Raw genomic sequence first — 25,142 nt, forward strand, 5'->3', positions numbered from 1 at the left:
AGAAATTTGAGAAATCAAATACATTTTTTACGTATAAATATGTATTCTCTATGTTGTTTAGAATGAAATGTTCGATCTGTCTGTCTGTCTGTCTGTGTTCTTCTACATTTCTACAAAAAATATTTGTTGGAGAATAACATTTTGTTACAATAACATTTTCATTTGTTGTCACTTAAAAATCTAATCATTTTGGCCAATGGGTTAAATTTTCAGCCAATGATGAGCTTCCGGTGAAAGCTTTGACTATTTTCAATATCATTAGGTTTTTTTACAGCAACAATGTTTTAATGCAATTTAAGTATAATCCGTTACCTAGACTTAAGCATCCATTTGGTTGTTAAAGCTTAAAAAGAGACAAAAGACAGTTTAAATGCAGGCACCGTCATTAGCCACATGCTAGTGCAGAAATTCTATTGAAAATACTGGGGTAAATTTAATTTAGACATGGCGGGGAAAAATAGAATTTAATGCAGTGCTTCTTATTTGGTCCGATACCCTCTGTATATCGTAGCTCATCCAGTAAAGATTGCTGTTTTTTTGTTTAAAAGAAACCAGATCTTAAACCCAGCTATTTTTTATTATTTTTTTATTATTATTTTTTTATTTATTTATTTATTTTAATTAATATTTTTAATTAATGTTTCATGAACTAATATATATATATATATATATATATATATATATATATATATATATATATACACTCTCAGAAAAAAAGGTACAAAATTGTACCTTTTAGGGTACAAATGGCCCGTCACTGGGGTGGTACCCTTAAGGGTACAAATTTGTACCTCTATTCAAAGGTACAAAATTGTACCTTCTACATTTGTACCCTTTAAGGGACAATTTTGTACCTTAGACACTGAAGGTACAAAAATGTACCTTTTTATATTATATAGTATTTTCAGGGTACTGACCCAGGCATTTTGATCCTTTGGTGACTGCATGCACAAATAAATAAATAAAATATTTTGGTTCACAGATGTCCATTTTTATTTATTAATGTAGAAATATTTCATTACAACTCACAACTGAATGTGTTAAGAAATAAAATTACACAGCAAGTATAAAGCAGACATGTAAAACAGTAAAAAGAACAATTTAGATAAGAATAAAAACTAAATAATCTACACTTAATACAAAGATCACAAGAATACTGTTTAAGATTTATAAACACATTACACAGGCTACATCAAGTACTGCACTTTATAAAGTCCAAAGTATTTGTCTTTAGTCAGAATACTCGGTCATAATAAATAATTTGTCATCAACATTTTCTCTGAATTTCAGAATGAAGGCAATGTTTCTCTATAAATTGCTTCAACAGTGCAGAAAACCAAATACATCAGTAGTCTCTTCCTCAACATCAGTAGATTACTCCTCATCATCCTCAAGTGGAGTTGTAATTTGTTGTAACACAATATGTGTTTATGCTTTTGATAAACATGACATGTAAAGCACTCATATCTGGAAAATGTTCTTTGATATTCATTAGGACCACAAGTTATTTAAAAACTTGCTCTATGCATGAATGACAGCAGTGTGCTGGATTAACTTGATGATTGTGATTATCCCAAGAGCATGTAGAGAAACAAAAAACAAGGTTGATCACTCTGGTAACTGGAGTAGATCGAGGCTTGTCACCGTCCACCATTCATTCAAAACATTCCACTGCAGAAACATCAAGGTGTTCTTCTGATAAGATGGATATGTCAAAAATGTATATTCGTCCACATCATTAGCCCGGCCAATCACAATACCATCAACTCTGAAGACTGCCATGACTCGTCTTGTTAACACAGTTGTCCAGTCGGTGGCTTCCTCCTGTACTTGAACTGTTGGATGTGGTGAAGATGGTTCACTGTAAATGACAAAGCAATAATTACATTAATATCAGTCACTCTATCACTGATGAAGAGAAAATCAACATGCATAGAAAGTAAAATAATTAATATTCACTGATTAAAAAAAAAAAAAAAGTATCACAGATTAAAAGACTAATATAAATTTCATTCATTCATTCATTTTCTTTTCGGCTTAGTCCCTTTATTAATCTGGGGTTGCCACAGTGGAATGAACCACCAACTTATCCAGCATATGTTTTATGCAGCAGATGCCCTTCTAGCTGTAACCCAGTATTACAAAACATCCAGACACACTTATTCACACACACATTTATACACTACAGACAAATAAGCTTACCAAATTCAGCTATAGCGCATGTCTTTATACTTGTGGGGAAACCGGAGCACTTGGAGGAAACCTTCACGAACACTGGAAGAATATGCAAACTCCTCACACAAATGCCAACTGACCCAGCCGAGGCTCGAACCAGTGACCTTCTTGCTGTAAGGTGACAGCACTACCCACTGCGTCATCCTAATATAAAGAATATCAAGCATTATAAAATGCATTTATCACAGCATATACTAAACAGAAAACAACATACGCACCGGAGCACAACGAAATGTTGAAGTGTCTCGCTTAACAAGGCTGGCAACATGAGAAGTGCTGCTGTAAAATCAATTCCTGGAACATAAGATGTGGCATATAAACAAATATGAAGGAATCCATCCAAATCTAGAATTTAATAATATTAATCAAGTGGAGAAAGTTTAGAAAGAGTACCTTAGAGTCAGGTCCATAGCATTCTTCAGTTGATCTCTCATCTTTCGATGAAAACCTAGAAAATAATTTTAAACATGTGGGTGTACATTTATTGTTGTTTGTAAGTAAAAACCTACAAATTTAAAATTGTATGCAAGCCATTAAAACCATGGTATAGATAATGAGACATACTTACATCTTGTAACTGAGCCATGCTTTCTTATGACATGCCTTCATTGGTCTGATGCTGTTAGGCTGCATTCTGTTGTTCAATCTTGTCCTGAAAGACAATTGGAAACTTCAAAAACTTCTGGATAGCAATAAGATAAAGCAATAACTATTTACTTATTTTGAGATATTAATAAAATAGGTAAAATAGCTCAAGGTACCAGTTTCAGAACAGATAAGACAAATTACATTAAAGAACAAAGTATAACTTAAAACGTTGATTTATACAACATGGTATGTTAATAATTCTACATTAACATAAGTATAACGTTAAACGATAGTAAAGCACCAACAATTCTGGACATGAGAGTTTGTGGACACTCCTCAACATTAATGTAACTTAGACACTGAAACGAAGATATGTACGCCACGTTTGTAACTAGCCACGTTTACATAATCAGACGCTTTGTCGGTGACAAAATTGTGATTTTTCTTCACAAAATGGCGGTGTAACTTATATAACCGTCTAAAATTACATTTCAGCGGTCAACCGTGGCTAGAAAAATGGCCTCAAAATATAAAACATTATCGATAATTACACATTTCCAGTATTAATAACAAAAGGTTTTATATCAAGGTATATGAAGACTTCAGTCGCGCGAGCTCCGGGCCACACCGCACATTACTCACGGGTCACGGCCCGATTCCGGTGCACGGATACGGCAGCGTCGGCTCGCTTCTGCCGCCGCAACTGGCCCGGGTGTATTTTGCTAATTGGGTTGCGATCATATTCCGCCGTGGCAACACTTATTAATAAAGCAGTAATGTAACGTAAGAAATAAGGCGCGAATACCTAACGTAGGCGATAAAGGGAACTTTTACACCGAGAAAACCAACAGCATATAGTACTCACCGTCTATAACGTTATGTCCCTCTGTGACTTCGATATCACATTGTATTAACTTCTTTAATAAGCTGCAGACATCTTAGCAAACTCCATCCTGCAGGCCAGCCCGGAGCACTTAAAGCGGGGGAAAGCCGAGACCCGAGAGTCAGACAAAATCAACAGAACACGGCTTCACATGTAAAAATGAGACTAAAAATATATATTTTATACATTCTTACCTGAAAAGTTTGGACTCCAAAATAGACTTTTCTTTGAAAAGCGTGCGAAGTTCTGTGTAAACAGCCAGCATACTCTACCGACCGCCTCAGTAACAAACACTACTATAACGTCTCAACAAGCCAAATTCTTAAAGAGACAGGAACATCACCACCTGTATGAAGATGCTGTCACTCTGCATGGTTCTTATTCTACATCCCATAAACTATAGGGTCTTAAACAGTAAGCAAAGACCAGTATTTACGTTTTTAATGATTAAAATTACATTCAATTATAAATTAAATTATTGACATTTTTGAGAAAAAATGTAATTTAAATACATGAAAACAAAATTTATTATTAAAATATTTAATTCAATCAATTTATTTATTTATTAAATTTTTAAATTATGTATTTTAGTATTAATGTTTAGTATTAATACATTTAAATTAGTGTTATATAGTGTCTTGATCTTATCATGAGCTGAGGGTACAATTTTGTTCCTATAGGGAAACAAAATATATAATTGTACCTTTAAAGGTGCCAAATTGGTCCTTTACGGTACAATTTTGTATCCAAATGTGCTATAAAAGGTACAAAAATGTACCTTTCAAACCTAAATCTGGACATTTGTACCTTTATAGCCCATTTGGGTACAAAATTGTACCCTAAGGACCAATATGGGACCTTTAAAGGTACAATTTTATATTTTGTTCCCTCTAGGAACAAAATTGTACCCTCATTGTACCTTTTTTTCTGAGAGTGTGTGTGTATATATATATATATATATATATATATATATATAAATATATATATATATATATATATATATATATATATATATATATATATATATATATATATATATATATATATATATATATATATATATATATATATATATATATATATATACACACACACACACGCACACACACGCAGTTTTGGGTTATAACTAATTCCATCTGATCAGGATTAACTAATCAGATTTCAAAACCATACTATTTTAAAATGCGGATAATTAGATTTCACTAATTGAATTTACTTAAATAATTTTTTGGTATTCTCAATATTGTTTAATGGAATGTTCACTAGTGCGTGCGTGCATGCAACAATACCAGATTTTGCTGGATGTACTTGATTTGGGATTGTTAAACATTTAGATTTTTTTTTTTTTTTAGATTTTTTTGACTTCAAAAAACATGGTTAAGGGTAACAATATTTTCAACTAAAAGACTTCCACAGTATATTAACCACATTACAATAAAATAAATGTTTTTGCATTGATGCTTTCTGAATGCTTAAACATTCAGTTGATGTATTTATTATTATTAAATAATTATTTATTATTAAAGCGTTTTTGTTGTTGCAGAAAATTACAGTTTGAAAAAAAAATAATTTTTTCATTTGTTATGATTTTTCAAAATCATCTTTTTTTTCCTCCAGTTGTTTTTATGCTATAAATGGCAACAGTTTTATTATAAATTCAGAAGTTAAATGTTGCATCTTGTATCTTGCTCTTTTTAGCAGCATACTGTACAAAGACCATATTGGAAACAGCAGTAAGGGCACAATAAGAAAGCTGCAGCCTATGTAGGTTACTATGCTTGGAACAGAGCTACAGTGGTTTATTTCTCACAGCTGTGATGTTGTGTTCTAATTCCACAACTTATCCTGCAGGTCAGTAAGGTTTTTTCTGGAATATATTCAAATGTTTCATCATAACATTGAGTTTCTAGGACAGTTGGCATGCTTAAAAAAACTCTAACCAACTGGCTTAGAGCATCTGTGAGATTACGGAGCGTGCTTTGGAAAATCTTCCACTGTTCCTCCCTGCAGCTTAAAGAGTGTTTATTCTGATTTCTCACAGACGAGCCCTCACACAGCTCGCACATATTTTGGTCCGTATGTGTTAGGCATGGTATTTAAATAACTTGTGTAAGCAAACCTTCTGACTCGCAGCTCAATAGCCAACAGTTTGTTCTGTCTGGACCTGTGTACAGACACAATGACAAATTCATGCTCTACAAACTGCAGTTCTGCTGTATAGAAACCTAGAGAGTTTTCTTGTGTCTACAGAGTTTACATGGGAGTAAGACAGTAGGCTACACAATATTGAATCACATAACGTCTTGATTTTAATGTCTTAGTTTAAATACATAATTAATGTAATCGAATGACATGATGTTTTAAAGGGATAGTTCATCCAAAATTAAGAATATTTTCCCTCTCAAATACATTCTTTCAAACTACTTGAATAAATGAGCTGAAACTATGCAATTCTTGAGGTTTTTTTTGGGACAACTTAATTGTTTTGGTTCACTTGAATTTGTTGCCATAACTTAATTTGTTTTAGGACAACATGAAAAAAGTGTGTGAACCTGGATTTTTACAGTGTATTTAATAATCTTTTATACTTTCTTTATTCTGTTGAACACTTTGAAGAAAGCTGAAAAAACTGCAACCAGTATGAAAAACAGGTACTATTTATTTCAATTCATCTTTATTTCTATAGCTCTTTTACAATGTAGATTCTGTGAAAGCAGCTTAGCATAAAAGTTTTAGTAAATTGAAACTGTGTAAGTCCAGTTTTCAAAGTTGAAGTTCAGTTTAGATTTCACTACTAAGTCCAAACACTGAAGAGCAAACCCATCGATGCACAGCTCAACAAGTCCCAAACCAAGCAAGCCAGTGGCGAGGAGCAAACTTCACCAACTGGCGAAATGAAGGAAAAAGAAACGTGGGAGGCAATTGTTACCAGTTTTTAGCATTCTTCAGAACAGTGTATTTTCTGTTCAACAGAAAAAAAGTCAAACTGGTTTGGAACAAGTGAAGAGTGAGTAAATGATGATAGAATTTCCAGATATAGATAAACGATCAATTTAACAAGCATAGGAATACTCATACAGCTTTTTAAATTGGTTTATTAATATTAAAAATATTAATGTTTCTTAAAACTAAAAATGTTTTCAAAATTTACTTTTTGGTTTTTCTAATATTGCTGTCAATTAAAGAGTTCCCACTTACATATGCTTGGCATTAATAGCAGGTTTGGCATGCTGTCCTGGGAGAGAACCCTGAGCTCAGAGATAAGCATATAAGGGGATCCAAGGTCAGGCAGAGATAATTATTTTATCAATTAATAATAAAAACAATCAATTTCTGGCCCTCGGAAATTTGGATATATTGTGATCGTGATTTTCGAAAGCATTATATCGCTTTGTAAACGTTTATTATTACCATTTGTTGAGTCTCCCCATACAGTTTGATATATCGCTTAGACCCAGAAGTTGCTTCGCATGATGTCACGATTAACAAGCAGATCGAGCTTGAATCTTTACCATGTATTACTGTACCTAAATTCTGGAAGTAAGAAAATCAGTGTGGTGTTTTTACAGTTTGTTCGATTTAAGATGGATTTTACTGTACACACCCACAAAACACCAGAGAAACTGACCTTGACATTGAGCACAGCACTGTTTTGAGTGAAATATTTCTTCCCCAGCAGCAGTACTGCATGACACTTTGACCTGAGGTTGTTGTGAAACAGGATTTGTTCCTGTTGGATATTAATTGTCTTGTTTAATTACAGCTTAGTAATTAGAGGGGGGCGAGACACGAATTCCCTATTGCTAAGTCCTTGTTAATGTTTGCGTTTTCAAAGTCAAAGCTGTATGTTCTCAAGGATATGGCAACTCCCCCTACCTAAACTGCCAGTTAATGGACAGAGACAAGGCTGGAGTCAGCACCTCCTGGGTGAAGGTGTGTGTACGTGTATGTGTGCTGACATTGCAAACATTTCTGCGGTGAGAAGCAGAGAGATGTGTTGTTGGTTAAGACCCCCACTGGTATTAAACACCTGAAGATTAATGGCACTCCTTAACTGCTGCCCACCAGTCATATGATCTCGCATAGAGCAATCGCAAGCCTACAGGCATTGCCATAACATGGTTTAACTGTACATAAACATTTCTGTTGAAGAAAGAAAAAAACTGATTAAGCCAGCCATAGGTGGTGCTATGGTCTTCCAGAAGGACTAATGGGTTAGACTGGTATGCTTTACAGATTTTAAAGGGGTTTTGGCCACTTTTTTTCCATTTAGTTTATTTATCAACCATCTCAGTAGGCCCTCAGAAGGTTTTCTAATGATTAAGGGTGAAACTCTTAATATTTCCAACAAAAAGACTTCACTATACTTAAACAGTTGATTAACCACATTACATTAAGATGATTGTTTTTGCATTGCTGCTTTCTGAATGATTAAACATGCATTTGATGCATTATCTAATTAAATCTTCTCTCAATTGCCTTTGCAGACAAATAAAAAAGAAACCAATAACAAATAAATAAGTGTAAATTAATGTTATATTTTAAATATTTTATAATTAATATACAATTATTAATATATATCACCTATATTTTATTTTAAAACTTTTTTTAAAATTCTTAATATATTTTAATTTTTAATTGAATTGAATTGAATTTTTTTATTTATTTTAATTTAATTTTATTTTTAAATGTTCTTGAATTTTTACAATTTAATTATTTTATTTTTCTTCAGCTTAGTCTTATTAAAAGTATACTTTCAAAATACACTTGACAAATATAGTGTATTATTGATTTTATTTATTATATGATTTTTATATGTAAATTAGTTGGACTATTTTAATAAAAAATATAGTTATATATATTTTAACTATATTTTCCTTTTTATGTGTGTGCTTGTATACTGTATGTATATTATTTGCCTTTCTTAATTGTCTCTGATTCTCTACATTGGTTTTAAGTGTAAAAATAAATAAATAATAATGCTTTTGTTGTATTTTAGGGCTGCACGATATTGAAAAAATTACACATTATGATTTTTTTTTTTGCGCTATATATTTCGATATGAATACAATTTCACTAACCATTGCGCCACTGTGTTATTGTTATTGCACTTTTTATTTTATTTCATTTTTTTACCATGCGGTTAAGAATAAGATTAATATAATAAGAGTAAATGAATAAACTTAATATAAGTATACTATCAAAATATACACTTTAGAAAATGAGAAAAACAACTGAACAAGTACTGCCCACTCATTACTCTTTGAACTAATTTATATGAGCAACCCAAACAGTGTATCTTTGCGAATGACTAAAAATGTCAAGAAATGTCACTTTGTTAAAGTTAAAGTTCCTACAGCAGCAAAATAGACACGTTCTGTTAGAATATAGAGCCATAAAACCTTAATTAACATCTCTTTTACAGTTCACAGAATTAAGCTTGTTGTATTACTATTGAACTGGATATTTCAGTCAAAAGATGCCAATAGATGTTATGAATATATACAAATAAGTGTGCTTTCTTTACACTATTTTGAAGATGTGCAATAAAACAGCAACAAACAAACACCAAACAACGATGATATTGCCTTTATAGCCTTCAATATTAAAACCCCAAACCAAAAATCTAGCAGTCCACAACATGGTCATATGCATCTCAGTGGATGTCTTTTGTGTTTGTGTTTTTTACTACGGCATAAATCCAATCCCTGCTTAAGTAGAGGACACGGACTATGGCTTCGTACATCTGGCTTAGCACATTGAGGCTTTTTTTCCCCACAGTTGCAGAGCACGATGTCACACACTCAGCCTCAGCCTAGCGTTTGTTGTCCAGTGTCTGTCTCATTGAGCCACGGGCTTCCTGCGGTATTGCCGTGGGATGCAAGTTGCCGTGTTGTGATAACAGGCCCAACCCAGCTGTGTTATCACGGCCTCCCTTCCCGTTAATCGGCTTTCCGCCTCGTGCAAATAAACTTTGTGTTTCTCTGCATGATGAGGGCTAGTCTGCTTAGTTAAGAGAATGCAAATGACAGGCCAGGCAGGGTTAATTTACTCAGCGCTAGTCCCAGGGCAAAGCATCCGTCACTGGCTCTAAACTCGGCTCACGTCTGCAGTATTGCTCTGGTGTGAATATAAAGACTTATTATGAACTGTTAAAAACATCCCTTAAGCCTGAAGTCTTGGTATTATGCAGCAAGTAGAAAACACAAGCATTCTGTGAAATGTGTGCATGTGCTTCTGGAAATAATTTTCAGCACTCTTGTTTATTCCTCCAGAACATTTTATGTACTTTCAAGATGATTTTCACACTTTTAAAAGCCCCCTAACCCTCTTCTCTGGAGATGTCGACGCAGTGCCAATGAAGCGAGACACAGACACAACTTGATTAAGCACGCGTAATTGTCAAAGAGCACCATAAACAGAAGTTGCTCATCAGCGCTCATGAATATGCAGCAAATATTCATAGGATTCTGCTGTTGTGTGGAACAATAAGAGCACAGCTCGTGGCATGCTGGGTAAAGGTTAATGACTCAATGAGGGAATCCAGCCATTACCTTCTTATTTCACCCCCTCCTCCTAAAGCGGATCCTGACCTTTTGAAGGCCAGTATCACAGCACTTCTGCTATCACGGTTTCGCACGAGGTCCTCACTTCACTCATCAGCCGCAGTTTTGAATGGAGCGAAAGATAAACGCTCTTTAGCTTTACAGCGGTGGAACGGGGGAAAATGTGGTTGAATGTTTTCAGCTTCCAGGTATCGTAAAGTGTGCCATTTAAGAAATATCACTCAAGCAAGAGTGCTGTTTGATCGGTGGTAATCATAGCCAATTCTGCAGCAAGGAAAAACACATGAACCATGACTCAAAAAAAAAATATCGCCCTACTTTCACTTCTCACCTTTTATTTACTGTGTTCTAGAATGCTAAAGCAATGCGGTCACACTACAATAAAGTTTCATTAGTTAATGTATTTACTAACATGAGCGCATAATGAACTATACTTGTACAGCATTTATAAGTCATAGTTTAACATTTACTAATGCATTATTAAAATCCAAATTCATGCTTGTTGACATAAGTTAATGTACTGTGAGCTAACATGAACTAACAATGAACAACTTTTAGTATTTTCCTCAACTAACGTTAACTAACTTAGTAATTTAATAACCGCAGTAGTTCAGGATTGATCGACAGCTACACCTTAGTCCTGCCCCCAGAGGCTGATGCAACTTGTATTTTGTGTGGGGTATTTGAGTCCCCAGATGTATCACAGTCAAGCCAGGTTATATGCAGAAGGACTTTCAATTTGTCAGTAACCTGGGTCAAACGCTTCCGGTGAACTGTATGCCTTTGCAAAATCTGCAAGTTTGAGGTCTCTTTTCTTCAAAAATCATCAATCTTCACTGCCTAATTAATATACACTATTAAGCGGTTAAATGTACAAAAAGCACTGCATTTTTTCGTGCCATATCTTTAAAGTATTTAAATTTTATTTTACTCCAGTATTTCAAATGGCTTTTCTGCACTAGCCTGCTAATCCTGACGGGTGCGTGCGAGTAAACAGCATTTCATCCTGATTTATGCTTCAACAGCTAAATGAATGGTGAAGTCTATTTAACTGATTCGATTTTAATTGCATTACAACATTGATGCTGTAAAAGTCACAATAACTGTTCACCGGTAGTATATCGGTATGGGAAGAAACACTAGCTTTGCACTTGCATATACCCTATTAGTTCTGCACAATATTGAAAAAATCAAACATTGCAGCATTTTTTTTAAATTCTAGGATTGTATTTTGCAATATGAATACAATTGCACTAGATAAGTTGAATAAACGTTTTTTTAAGAATTTATATTTTTAGTTTAATTGGGATAATTTTGCGCATACGATGTAAAAATCTACACGCATAGTTCAAGTCAATAAAGAAAAAATGTCAATTAAACTGTGTTTTATTGTTTTCCGAAGTGTCAAAATGTATTCAGGTATACAGTAATTAAATACTTGAATGTAAAATGATACTGCATGCTCTTTGTTTTATAAACAATTCATTAAAATGTATTGTTATTAATTTTTCAACGTTACAAATGGTTCATTTTCTTATGCTTGACTGTTTTTAAAACCGTCACACAGTCACAGGTTTCAAAAACACTTGCAAATTGATAAACTTTAATCCAGACTCCAACATTGAATATACTCACGATGTGACCATTGTGAATGATCACATAGGGATATCGATACTGAAATTATATATTGTGCAGCTCCATTATCAACATAAAAATAGTTGTTGTTGAATTTGTCTACCTTTTTTTAAACTTATTTTGATAGGACTATAATCAGACCGAAAGTAAAGTTGAAGTTAGAGAGAGGGGACAGGGGATTGGGAATGGTCCATGAGCCGGGACTCTTGATGCCTAGAGCATATATTTGAAAAGAATGTAGTGTACCGCTCCTGGCAATTAACAAATAATCTACATTTTGAAGAATTTTTAAATATTTCATACACCTCTTTCTGTTGATAGAAAGTAAATAAGAATCAAAGCTCAAAATTAAATGTTTTAAAGTTAAAATAAAACAGTAAATTTTGTGAGTGTGCATGTGTGTGTTGGTGGCCCTTTTAAACATTTATTCCCCACTCAATCTCTGCATCTTGAGGCCCAGCAGCAGGGATACAACATTGAAGCTTGGTTTTACGGCGAATGCATCTACACAATACTGACAGTAGAAGCTGCCAATGTGCTGTTCTTTACCCAGCAGAGATTTCGAGGTGTCTGCATAAATTGACAGCACCAGAAAGAAAGTTGCTGCAGCAGATTTGGTCTTCTCTTCTTTTAAGAGGCGAAGTCGCACAAATACGGGCCCCGATTTGTTGTCAGGGAAAGAATGTTGCCATGCATCACTTAACAAACTAGTGTTCAAACAGAGCTTCCTCTGATTTACTGCTGATGGGGGAACGTGATTAATGCTCTCTTTTAAAACCTTTGTACTATAGTATGTGTTAAAGCCTGGCACATAATTCCCAGGATGGCACGTTATTTCAGCGTTTCATGTCAGATGGAGAATTTGAGTTGATTTGTAAAGAAAAAAACTTTCCTTGCATCGTCTTCTGCCACAACAAAAAGTGTTTTAATGTGTAAATAAAGCAGGGGAGCTTGTGTGTGTGTGTGTGTGTGAAACACTAAATTTTATCCAAGTTTTGAAACATTACACTGTTTACTTCATTATTCTCATGCTTTTTTCTGTATAGTATGAATTCTTGATGAAGGTGATGCAATTATTAATAAACAGTATTTGCAAGTGGCGACCAGGCCCAATTCTGTCAAGGTTTTTCTGTGGATTTATGTACAGTCTAGATGATATTTTGACAGATTTGACAGCTGTAGAATTTGCAGGAGGAATCTAAGCCGCTAAGACAGGAATTCACACTTGCTCATTGAGCTGCTTGAGTTTTATTTTTTTGTTTGTTTTTGATTTATTTTTTTATATCTGTTCTTTTGTTTTACATCTTTGCAAAAAGTATATGGACGTTAGTTCACATCCTTTGAAGACAACCTCCCACTGTGACCTACACAAACAAGCTATTTTGCAGCCGTTGCCAATAGGTCATTCCTGTCTCAGTCTTTATCCGTCTCAACCCTTAATCCACGCTGAGTGACTGGTGATAGCCCGCCAGCCATTTTGGATGGTTTCCACTACTTCCACAGTAAAGCTCTCATAACTTTTTTTTTTCCCTCTGTGCACCAAACAGCTGTATCACTGTAATTAGCATGTCAGTGTTAGCGAGATCCTTTTTTTTTAGTTTCTTGCATATTCCCATGCATTTTCAAGCTCATCTAAAGATCCTAAAAGACTTTAAAGCTAAACTGACAAAAGAACTGGTATAATGACATTTGAAACAACCTAAAAACAAAGTTTGTTTTGGCCTGATTTTGTTGGAAATGGTTGAAAGCTTGCTAGTAAACAACAACCACTGGTCAGTAATGATGATGCAATTGGCAGGTATTGCCCTGAGGCTTCGTCTTTTGTGCTGTGCAAATATTCTTCAGTTCATCTTACTTTAAGTCCGTTGAGATCACATGTCCTTGAGTAAAAACATAAACTCTGAATAGCTGCTTTAATAGGAAACTGAAGGGAGATTAAAATCAAAAAGCAACACTGGCTATGTTTCATGTTTAATATGGTAAATCTGCTACTTTAAAGCTGGGGTAACCAAACTCTGTCTTGGAGGGCCGGTGTCCTGCAGATTTTAGCTTTAACTTGTCTGCACGGATGTTTCTAGAAAGCCTAGTAAGTGCTTGATTAGCCAGCCCAGGTGTGTCTGATTGTGGTTGGAACTAAACTTCAGTGAACACCGGCCCCTGCTTTAAAGCATTCTACCATATATGCAATTATACATTACATGACTTAATTGCTGAAATCCAGAGCATCTACAAAACTTTCATCAGATGCTTTCATAACGGTTGTAAATAATTGTATGCTTACTTTGTTGTTTAGAGGAAAGCATCCAGCATATATTTACATTGTTAGTGAACATTCTCGCATCATCCGCAATGCTGGGAGTGCTCTTCAGATGACTATGTTTTTATAAGTACCACATGCATGCTGAGGTTAAGTCAGTATTCCCCGTTAGATGGTCAGGAATGCTTTATGTGGAGTCACTCTGTCAGAGGTGGGTTCTTCGCAACCTCTCTCCATTAGTAGGCCACTAATCTGAAGTCTCCAAGTCTTTTATTTTTTTTGTTTTTCAGTCAGGTCTTCTCTTCCTATCTATCACAGCCCTCCTTCTGCCACCACTCAGTACACTCAGCTTACAGCTTCACAGCTTACAGCACACACACATACACACCCACATCTATCAAATGAATATACTAACAATATACTACTTTTCTCAATAAAAATACTAGCAGTAGTAGTATGACTAATTGTAATATTTTTTACATGTATAGTTTACATGAAAAATTGTATATAAAATATGTATAATTTATTATGAATATAGGTAAAATAAATAATTTTATAAATGTTATTAAAGTTTTAGAATGGAGCTCTTCATAACATATTTTCATACATTTAGGTGTGTGTGTGTGTGTGTGTGTGTGTGTGTGTGTGTGTGTGTGTGTGTGTGTGTGTGTGTGTGTGTGTGTGTGTGTGTGTGCACTTAAAAGTAGGGTTTTTTTGGCATACAAAAAGTGAAGTCAGTCATTAATTTTGCTTAACTCAGTGGGTGACATTTGTATAAGTTGGCAAAGTAAATGACAATTTTAAGCTTTCTTTGTTTAATTTTAATATTAAACAGTGTTAATGTAGGGTTTTTTCTGATATTTGTGTGCACCTTTAAGGATTTTTATGCTTAAATATTGTTCTTTAAGATTTCTCATGCTCTTTCAGTCCTGTTTGAATCCATTGAGTCGAGTCTATTCTAGCTTCCGCTCACTACTCAAAAGTTTATGGTTTCGTAAAGTAATTTAAAAATCTGTTGCAATGAGGTTCTGTTGCTGAAGGATTACTGATAGAAAGCAAAGTTGCTTGCTAGGCTTTAGTTACTTAGTAAATTATCCTGTTCAAAGCTTATAAAATGTAAACAGAACAAAAACTACTTTTTCCTAATTTAATTTCACACAGTACTTTATAGTACATGAGGCTACTTAAGCTCAGTCCTGTTTTGTTTGCTGTGCTTTCCTGCTTTTATCCAGCCTGCCAGACTTTTCCCCCTCCACACCTCACCACGCTTGCCATTTCACTCCTTTTCAAACTAATTGACTTTAATTTGCCTTTTTCTTCCCTCCTTAATTATGGGCTGAATCTTCGTGTCACAGCAAGTGCCGTTTTAAAAGGTATTGGCCAATAAAAAACATGAGTGTGACTGATGTAATTAATATTCATGCTTTATGATGTGTGATACTGGTCCTTGGTGGCTCTCGATACCCTTCGGCCATTTAGCATCATACGGTAAGCACCTCTCTACTGACCGGGACTAACGAGCCTTGTCCCCTGAAATGGAGCCCGGTAAGGAAATGGACCTGAGGGGTACATTATCTTAACACAATGAGTGCGTTTACACGTCCGGTGCTGAGGAACATTTTTAAAGGGAATTTCATTTCCCTTTGTTAATATGTTTAGCTCAGTATTTAGAGTCTTTCGTTCTCCAAATGACTCATTAGAGGTTACATTATGACCTGCTTTATTGACAATATTTGCAGGCTTTTATTTCAAGACCGCTTGATCAATGGTACTTTGTTGCAATTTATCCTTCCTCAGTTTGTCTTTGTCCCTTTTTACTGATTTATTTATTTTTTTGCCAAGAGAAAATTGTTGATGATGATTACATTCTGTGCACTAATACTTTTGTTTAGTTTTTTCCATATGAAAGACCTCTTTCATTCTGGAGGAAGCCAGGATGTTAATTAAATCATGTCTCTGTAATTTTTTTTATCTGCTAATATTGCATAAGAGAGCTGTATTATTTAAACATGCTCCAGTCTGTGGCATTGCAGGATAAACAATTACCACTTACCGCAACCCAAAATTTAAATGAGGCTTTCATAAAACCTTCTCTGGTTTTCTTGTGCTCTCTGATTTCAAACGTGGAGTCACACTTATCTGATGTTGTGGTAATTTAGGTCTGGGATAAGGGTGCTTCTGATGCAAATGAAAGCTCCAGGACCTCATAGACAGACAGCCATAGTCAACAGCCTATACTAGCGCAATTACCTGGAAACTTTGCTTGTCTTTTCACCCCTCGCTTTTCATTATGTCAGTCACTATAGAATATTTAAGTCGTGAAATTCGCTCAGAGATTATGTGTAGCTCGCTGTCGGCTTGTCTCATCTTTTTTAATAACACGCTGAGGTTGTGAAGTCGGTCCATTTGTCCTATTTCTCCCTGCTGCGGAAAACCAGCTCAAGGTTGCTATTTGAAATGCACATCTCCAGGCTGTGTAAATAAATTGACTTTGAGAGTATTGGATCTATGTGCAGGTGTAAAGACCAGGCTTTGTACAGCTGATTTAGTTTTTTTTCATTTGTTTTCATGTGAGACACTCTGTATGTGAACATCAGGTAATTCATTAATAAACATGTACATAAACCTCATTTCATTGTGTTTTGGGAATCTGGAATAACCTTTTTTTGAGTGTTTGAGTGCCACTTATTTTTTATTATTGTAAAATCTATATGATTATAGATTTCTTCTACCTAATATTTGTTTGTTTCGAACTAAAATGATTGAGTTGTTTCAGCTAAATTGAGTTTATTAGTACCCGCATCTCTAGCATGCACCTCACTCTTGTTTTCCAATGTTGCTTGTTTAAAATTCTGTGTATTTTCACATCAGAGCCTATGAAAAGCCAAGTTAAATGGGAAGAAAAGCGAATACACCATTTTACAAGGTCACAAAGCAATGAAGTGCTGTGTTACTAACATCTTTTCTGTTTATTTGTTCTCATAAACATTTGAAGCCTTGGCCTTTTTCGGTTTTTCTGTCTGTTTTAGGCAAACGCTCCTTTAGTTTACTCTAAATCTGTTACTTGGTTTTAGATATTGTCCAGCTTACAAGCGACCTGTATAAAGCCCTGCACACTGAGATTTTATTATCTTGCACAAATTTGGGAAATCCTAAAAGATTCTGCAAATTCTACGCTAAAGTCTATGATCTTTGATCGTTGGTGTGTCATGTTTACAACCGATCAGACTTTTTCTGCGATGAAGTTCTGGCATTGTCAGACGATTTCAGACACTTTTCTGCAGAACCGCTGTGATGAGCATCAATCCAAAAAACAATAGGAGCAGCTAATCTCATGACGCAATTCATGCGACCATTCATATGACCGCAGGAAAATATTAAAACTGATTTTTTTCTTCTTCCTGGTTTCATTATTGAGACGTGCTGTGTGCAAAACATGTTGTTTACATTTGCTGTGAGGAATCATTTCAGAATGCGGGATAGTGTAAGTGTCGCTGATGAATAACGTCAAACTCTGCGTTTGCCGCATCTTCATTGTCATTCAGTCTGACATTATGACAGATGAGATCTGTGACATGGGAGCCTTGTTTGTACAGTCTGACATGCTACAAACATTCAGGATTATATAAAAAAAAATCACACAGTGTGACCCGGCCTTAAGGCCCTATGTCCTCCTATAATTTTATCATTCATTTAATACAAGGGATGTTCAGATGTTAACCCTTTTCTATTAAGTCAGATTCTATATCTTTATTTATGCAATTTTTTTTACAATGAAGTAGATTTAGTTTAGCCATAGAAGATCGCACAACATTAAGCACAAAAACAAAAACAAACCAAATGATCAAATTTCACCAAGCACATTTGCACAAAGAAATCTGTATAGGTGCCACAAATTCATGCATTCATTTTCTTTTTGGCTTAGCCCCCTTATTCATCTGGGGTCGCCACAGCGGAATGAGCAGCCAACTTATCCAGCATATGTTTTACACAGTGGATGCCCTTCCAGCTGCAACTCCACACTGGGACAGTGCCACAAATTATTTGACCAAAATTATTATTTGGTAGACGTAGTAGATTTCAGTGTGACCTGATGTTTCATTCTAATCTGAAAATAAGGTTTTCGGTTAAAAAGAAGAAAAAACATAGCTTTTACTCAAATTGCTATCCTAATTGATGATGAACTTTTTTTAAATAATATTAGGTAGATACAAAATGGAGGTATTTTCAGTAGCGTTCTCATTTTCCAATGGTGTTTGAATAAAGACTGCGGTTTTCAACTGCACATTTTAATGACTGGTGCTGAGAGCGTTATGAGGTCATGTTTTGATCCCTTCCTCTCAAAGGAAAAGATTTGAGGTCTAGTCTTCCTCTCTGTAATGTTCTTTTGAAACGAGTGCAATTAATGATTTTGCTAATGCATAAATATTCGCGATCAAAGTATTGTGATGGAAGAAGCCAGAGCTTTAAAACTTACGGTGGTACTTTTATCAACAAAGCCAGATCTGCTTTTAAAAATACTTTTCCATTGAATTATGTTTTAATCAATTCTATTAGCATCTCACCGGGCGTACCTTTTCTTTCAAGGGCTTTAATAATGACTGCACTGGCAAACATTAAGCTATTGACTTATGTCCTCTGGAAGCCTTTGGAATGGGCTTTTAATGGGAAATATCTGCTCAGAGGGTGTATCGGACCTAAATCATCGTTGCAGTTTGAAGTAAAGCTCTTTGTTTGCTAGTAATTGTATGAGTTTCCAAGGGCCTCCCCAGCCATAAATTAGTGATGACGGTGTTTGCAGAAACGGATTTCAGATGGATGTTGCAGTAACTGATCTCACAGCTTTTTGGTGGGGTGGGGGAACACACGGCTAGGAGACGCTTGCACTCCTTCAGCATTTGTGCTCCTCTTTGGCAGCCTAATGGATCACAAAGCCCTTGAATATGGCACTGCGCGAACCTCCCCAGGAGGCCTTTTGATGGAAAACATCCTTGCGAGGCCACAGTTGGCGCCTGAGCATCAGGATGCTCTCAGACGCCGCAGATTTACTGCCGCCTTTTAACAAAACCTTTTAATGGAGTTATACAGTGTGTTAGAGAAGGTGTTGGGTCTAATGTTTGGGCATTAACTGGTTTAGAAGAAGATTTATGAGGGTAGGGGTTATATGTGGTGTTGACGAGGAGGGATATTTCTTCAGTCATGGTTATTAAATAATATTTTGGGGAGTGTGTTTTATGGATAAATATGGCACAAAAACTTCCAGTAACACTATATCATTGAGTCAAAGCGATGGATTCATTTAGGCAAATTAATTTTCTTTTTTCAATTGCCAATTGAATCGATGGGTTACTTGATTCCGTCCAACTGTATTTTAAGTGACCTTAGTACTTAATTGAAATGAATCATTTTCTACAATGCTCTTGCTATGTACGAAGATGTTTTTACATTGTACTAGCATATCATTAGTTGTCTACATGTAAATACATTTGTAATTATTTTCTGTAATTACATTTATAATTACCATCCATTCCACATTTAAACCCATCTCACCAGACTCTTTCTACCTGAATAGCACCTTAGCCTTTTGTAATACAATATGAAGCCAGTAAGTGCATTGTAATTACTTTTTATGCAAGTACCTAGTAGTTATAAAGCCACTTAATATAAAGTGTGAGCTTGGATTCTTTCAGAATTTAAAAAATTATATGTTGCAGTGTTGAGTGGAAGAAATTCACTGCTCTGGCTTTGTCTGGAACTATTTTTGATAGAGAAACACACTGCAGATGCAGTATAGCCAAGCAGGGCTGCGCCCGGTCAGTACCTGGATGGGAGACCACATGGAAAAGCTTGGTTGCTGCCGGAAGTGGGGTTAGTGAGGCCAGCAGGGGGCACTTAACCTGCGGTTTGTGTGGGTCCTCCTAACGTTCCAGTATATTGATGGGGACTCTATACTGCTCGGTGAGTGCTGTCTTTAAAGAGACAGCATGAGATGTTAAACTGAGGTCCTGACTCTCTGTGGTTGTTTAAAAAGTAGAGGTTTAACCCCAGCATCCTGGCAAAATTTGCCCTCTGGCCTCTGTCCATCATGGCTTCCTAACTAGCCCCATATCATAATTGGCTTCATCACTCTGTCTCCTCTCCACCAATCAACTGGTGTGCCGTCCGCTGCAGTATAGCTGCCCTCGCCTCATCCAGGTGGATGCTGCACACTGGTGGTGGATGAGAAGATTCCCCCGCCTGAATATGTAAAGCGCTTTGAGTGACCAGAAAATCACTATATAAATGTGAGGAATTATTATTATTAATATTATTAATTTGTTTAAAATTCTTTTAGGTTGTTTAGATAAAATTTGTTTGATTTTTACAAAGTAAGTTTCTTACTCGACAATGCCTACATGGATATAATTAAAACAAGAAATATGAAATCACAGAAAATAGATATTGCTTATGTTGTTTAGTATGAAGATTGTCATTCATAAACATTGTTTATTATTATTATACCATTGTAATATTAATTACTAATGTTAATTATAACATTAAAATTCTATTCTGATAGTAAAGACCATCTAAAAATTGGTTTCCGGGATCCAGCAGAATTTAAAATGAGTGCTTTGCCTCAACTTTAAAAATTAGTTTTGATAGTTCCCTAAGACTGTCTCACAGTCCCACTGTTGGCTCTTTCTTTCAACAAATCTAACGTGCTTTAAACACATCAGGCACCTTGTCATCTCTCCCATCTGCGCACTTTGTTATTTCCTGCCCTCTGTTGCTGTTGTTGGCTCCACTGTCTGTTCCCAACTCGCTACATCTGTTGTCATTCTCTCACCCCTAGCGAAGTGTGACCTCACACTCCTGTTTGTGTGGAACGATGTGTTTTTAAAGAGCCCTTGCCCACCCATTGGCTGCCACTACCAGGTAACGCCCCACGGCACAGGCTTGTTGGAAGCCACTTGTTCACAGAGAGTCTCTCCGGAGAGGCCTGTAAATGTCGGACGGTCAAGGTTGAGAACTTTTTAGGATGATGATGGCTCTGGTCGGTCAAATCGAGAATATATGACAATTTGTTTTTGTGTGTGCTTATTTTTAACAGATGACTCATTTTGATCATTTCCATTAATGTCTGTGTAGTCTGTTCAGTTCCCTCAACGTACGTTATCTTGTTCAAAACAAGCTAATGGGCACATTCTAATGAAACGCATCTGTTCGCTTGGCTTCCTCACTGTTTGATCAATGCTAAAGCTGTTAATTAAAGTGATGGGAAAGCCTGGACGTCTTGTGAGTTCTGCTGCTGATTTCTATGTGATCGATTTCTGTGGCATTGACGAATGGATCGAGTGTCTTGTCAATCGGGTCATTCACACTGTGAACAACAATTGTATGCAGCATATACAACTGAATTTCTTTTCTTTATTGTTTTTTGTTTTTTTTGCTCAATGCCACACATGGAGTGGAGGTCAGCGTCAGTCAGCTTCAAAGGAGAAAAGAATGAGATGTAGCCTTTTCTCATCTGGAGTCCGTCACTAGAGTTCACCTTCAGCCTGTTTAGTATGCCAAAGACATATAGGTGAATGCGGAGCTGGTCGCCTTCTATTTTCTTACCAGCTTGTACAGTCTGACTCAAGAAACCAGCCTTGGCTGTAAAACAGTGGTGACTGGATAAGGCGTTTAAGGTTTTATTTAATCACTGTGGACAATATGAAACGTTTCTGTGAATTTATTTCAATTTGAGTTTGCTTAAAATTCAAATTAAATCCTTGAAATATTAGAGCTCACACAACCCCACGCAGAATGAGATCTATTTTATCACTGATAATTTAGGGCTCCAGACCAAAAAAAAGAAAAAGAAAAAAAAAAAACAAAGGTGGCGTTTGCTACTAAAATGAAGCATTTATGAGCCAAATTAAGTTAACAAAAAATAATTGGAGAACTGCTTGATGAAGGTGAATGTTCATTCAATGCTACAGTTCATAGAAAATAGTCTTATTCTTTAATAATTAAATAATTTAAACGATCACTAACTTTTAGTACAGGAACTTTTTAGAGATTTTGAAAGATTTTTGTGTTTTCTGTTTGAAAACCGTTTTATTTTATAGTACATAGTACTAATAGTAACCATTACCAAAAATTTTTTTGCAAATAATTTTCATTATTAATTTGAAATGTCATTATTAACACATGATCATAGCAAAACCGTCTTTATTTTATAAAAAGTGCATTTTTTATACTTTGTAGGCATGGGCGTAGTTCAGGCCTGTAGTTAGCCTGGTGAAAGCAGTGGTCCTTTTTTCTTAAGTAGACATTTTAGCAGTTATTCGCCTAATTTTCTATTAAAATATGAGATTTAAATATGTTGCATTTTAGGGACATTTTAAGCACAATTTATTTATTTATTTTTTTGCTGGATTACCTTGTTGGATGGTCATTATAACAACTTTTTATGTACCAAAACGTTTTCTATAGATTTACATCAATTATCATTTACATCAAATATACATTATCTGCATCATATATCATTAGAAAAACAGAGATCTGTTAAAGTTTTTAACTCAAAAGCTAGCCTGATGTTATTTACATATCATTCATTAAAATGGCAAACTGGCCCGCATGTTCAACTTTCCTCAGTCATGTTGACGCAACAGCCAACACAGGATTCCGCTTGGTAAAGGCTTTTTTGATGGAATTTGTTCACAATTTATTTCTTTATATATAGCAGTAAAACAAAAATGTTAATATCATGGTTTTACAATATCACAATATGGTGATTACTTCTCTAAAAAAAAGTTCTTTTTAAAATGTCTTAATAAAAAAACAACTTTTCCTCCCCATTGAACACAATAAATTTAATTTTAGGAAACATTTATAATATTTTGGAACAGTAAACAGGCTAAATAATTTAAATAAATCATTGACTTCCTGCTGTCTTCATTAGTTTCAAAAACACAGCTTTACATAAACCTTACGGACGGTATATCATCATGTTTTTGTGATTTTAATACCTCGACTTTTCCAAATAGCTGTAAACCTTTATCATCCCATGCCTAATACTTTGACTACAAATAATAATGAAAGTAATTTTTTCACAAATTGGGCATTAGTGGACCAACTGGACATCTTCAACTACATTTTAAATTTCTGTTGCACATTTTACCAATGTTGCAGTTTTTTCCAGAGCCCTGTATTTGTATTCAATCTGTTAAACAAACTGTACTTAAAGCTTCCTAACATGAAAAGTGTTTGAACACATGAGACTTGATTGATACATTTCTCTCTGTTCTTCCAGCTGTCCTTTTATTCAGCAGTGGAGAAATGTATTCTTCCTTTATGAATCCAAAAAATCCCTCGCCTCCCACGTCTTTTGTCTATGCGACTACTTTGCCCTGTTGGACACTTCGGTATTCCACCCTCATCTGCGCTTTCCCCCCCTGCCTCCTCTCACCTGCCGTCGTACTCTGTCAACGAAGGGATAATTAAACCAATCCCCAACTAGTGTCCTGAGGCCCTGCAGGACCCGACCGTGTGCCAAAGCACGATGCCCGCTGACCTAGGAGACTTATTTCCCCACCTCCGGCCCCGATGATAGATGGATGAATCTGTCTTGAATGCAACTGCATATTTGCTCTTTTTGTGCGTTATCTAATAATGGATTGGCCATGCATATATGTGAGGAATTACTTATGCTTGGCTAAGTGAATTAGCCCAAAACCACAGCCATCTGGCTTATGAAAATGAGCGAGGAGGGAGGGAAGAGTGCAGGAGTTAGAAACTAGATTTACATGATCAATTTGCATAGCGCTTTCTTTTCTTTTGGCACCAATGTCCACAACAAAAAGTTACTGACTACCCACACATAATCGTGCATAATTTCCTCTCTCCTTTTTTTTTTAAAAGAGAGATCTCTGTTTGTTGAGGTCTTGGCCTCCTTACAATAGCTAAACGAATTTGGTGCCTTGTGCTCTGTTGCCTTTTTGACGTAATTCGATTAGTGACCTGGTAAGCACAAATGTGACGGACCTCTTCATATAGGTTCATAGGGCTTTTGGTGGGACGGCCCGTGTCACATTAGACACCACCCACCCCCCCTCGTCCCCCGCTGTTGTCGTGTCGCCACACATAGGAAAGGCATGATTAATGACCGAGCTCACGGAGACATTGTCTGCTACTGGTGACGAGGACAAAATAGACACCCCGTCCCGTTAACCTCTTGCTCCAGAAGCGGTCGGCAGGGTGGAGGGACACAATGCATTGTGTCGAGGTGCCTCAGAGGAAACCGAGGTTTAGGGATGGAGCTTGTAGGCAGGAAAAATAAATACTTTTTTATTGTAGATGGAAGATGTTTCCTTACAGGAATGAGGAAGGGCAGAGACACTGGGTGAAGGCTTTGTCTTTTTAGATCGAGGGGAAAAAATGTAAACGATCTATTGTTAGACTAGACATTAGATTTGTAACTCCGCTCGTCTCTCCTTAGGCAGTTCAGGCAAACATTTATAGAACCTTACTCAAGTTTTGGATCACCTCATTGATCAAACCTGCTTTTTCAAATCCTGTTCCACACAAATCACCAGCGTTTCCATTTTCAACTGACGTTTCGGAGCTTCATCTTGCGAGGAGATATTTAATGTTTTATTACAACACTGAAGACATTAATACAAAGCCAGTTTTCCTCCCTGCTAATAATAGTGCGGCTTATTAATTGAAAATGAAGAAAGGGCCTGCCAGGCAACCCGGCAGAGTTTTCCAAAACCGAAGAGAGCTGAACTTCATCTTAGTTTGTGTTTAAATGAAACGTCTCCATACTAGAGCAGGAAAATAATTAGTAACTGAAAAAAATGTGAAGGAAATATTAAAATTTCATCCTAATCCCCAGACAGGATTTGTATTGTTGTCATGTTCTCACTTGCTGAAAAGAGGGAGAGAGGGAAAAAAGGGTAATGTGAGCAGAACCGTTGAGAGACTTTTTTTCATTTAAGAAATTCAGAGA

General features: G+C 35.8%; 1 protein-coding gene and 1 long non-coding RNA gene across 4 annotated transcripts in view; one reads left to right on the forward strand and one right to left on the reverse strand.

The window, feature by feature from the left end:
* The window catches only part of macrod2 (mono-ADP ribosylhydrolase 2), an 862,720-nt gene that overhangs the window by 71,877 nt on the left and 765,701 nt on the right, over positions 1 to 25,142 (forward strand).
* LOC137487423 (uncharacterized) lies at positions 970 to 4,644 on the reverse strand. Of its 2 annotated transcripts, none has more exons than XR_012389224.1 (7): positions 4,626 to 4,644; positions 3,689 to 3,796; positions 2,804 to 2,887; positions 2,629 to 2,683; positions 2,454 to 2,529; positions 2,203 to 2,379; positions 970 to 1,861 (listed from the first exon to the last, which is right to left on the reverse strand). It is a non-coding gene; the product is annotated as an uncharacterized lncRNA (long non-coding RNA). The 2 variants fall into 2 exon arrangements; XR_011005993.2 differs by lacking the exon at positions 4,626 to 4,644 and adding an exon at positions 3,901 to 4,006.

Source organism: Danio rerio, chromosome 13 (genome assembly GCF_049306965.1).
Source record: "Danio rerio strain Tuebingen ecotype United States chromosome 13, GRCz12tu, whole genome shotgun sequence".
NCBI lineage: Eukaryota > Metazoa > Chordata > Actinopteri > Cypriniformes > Danionidae > Danio > Danio rerio.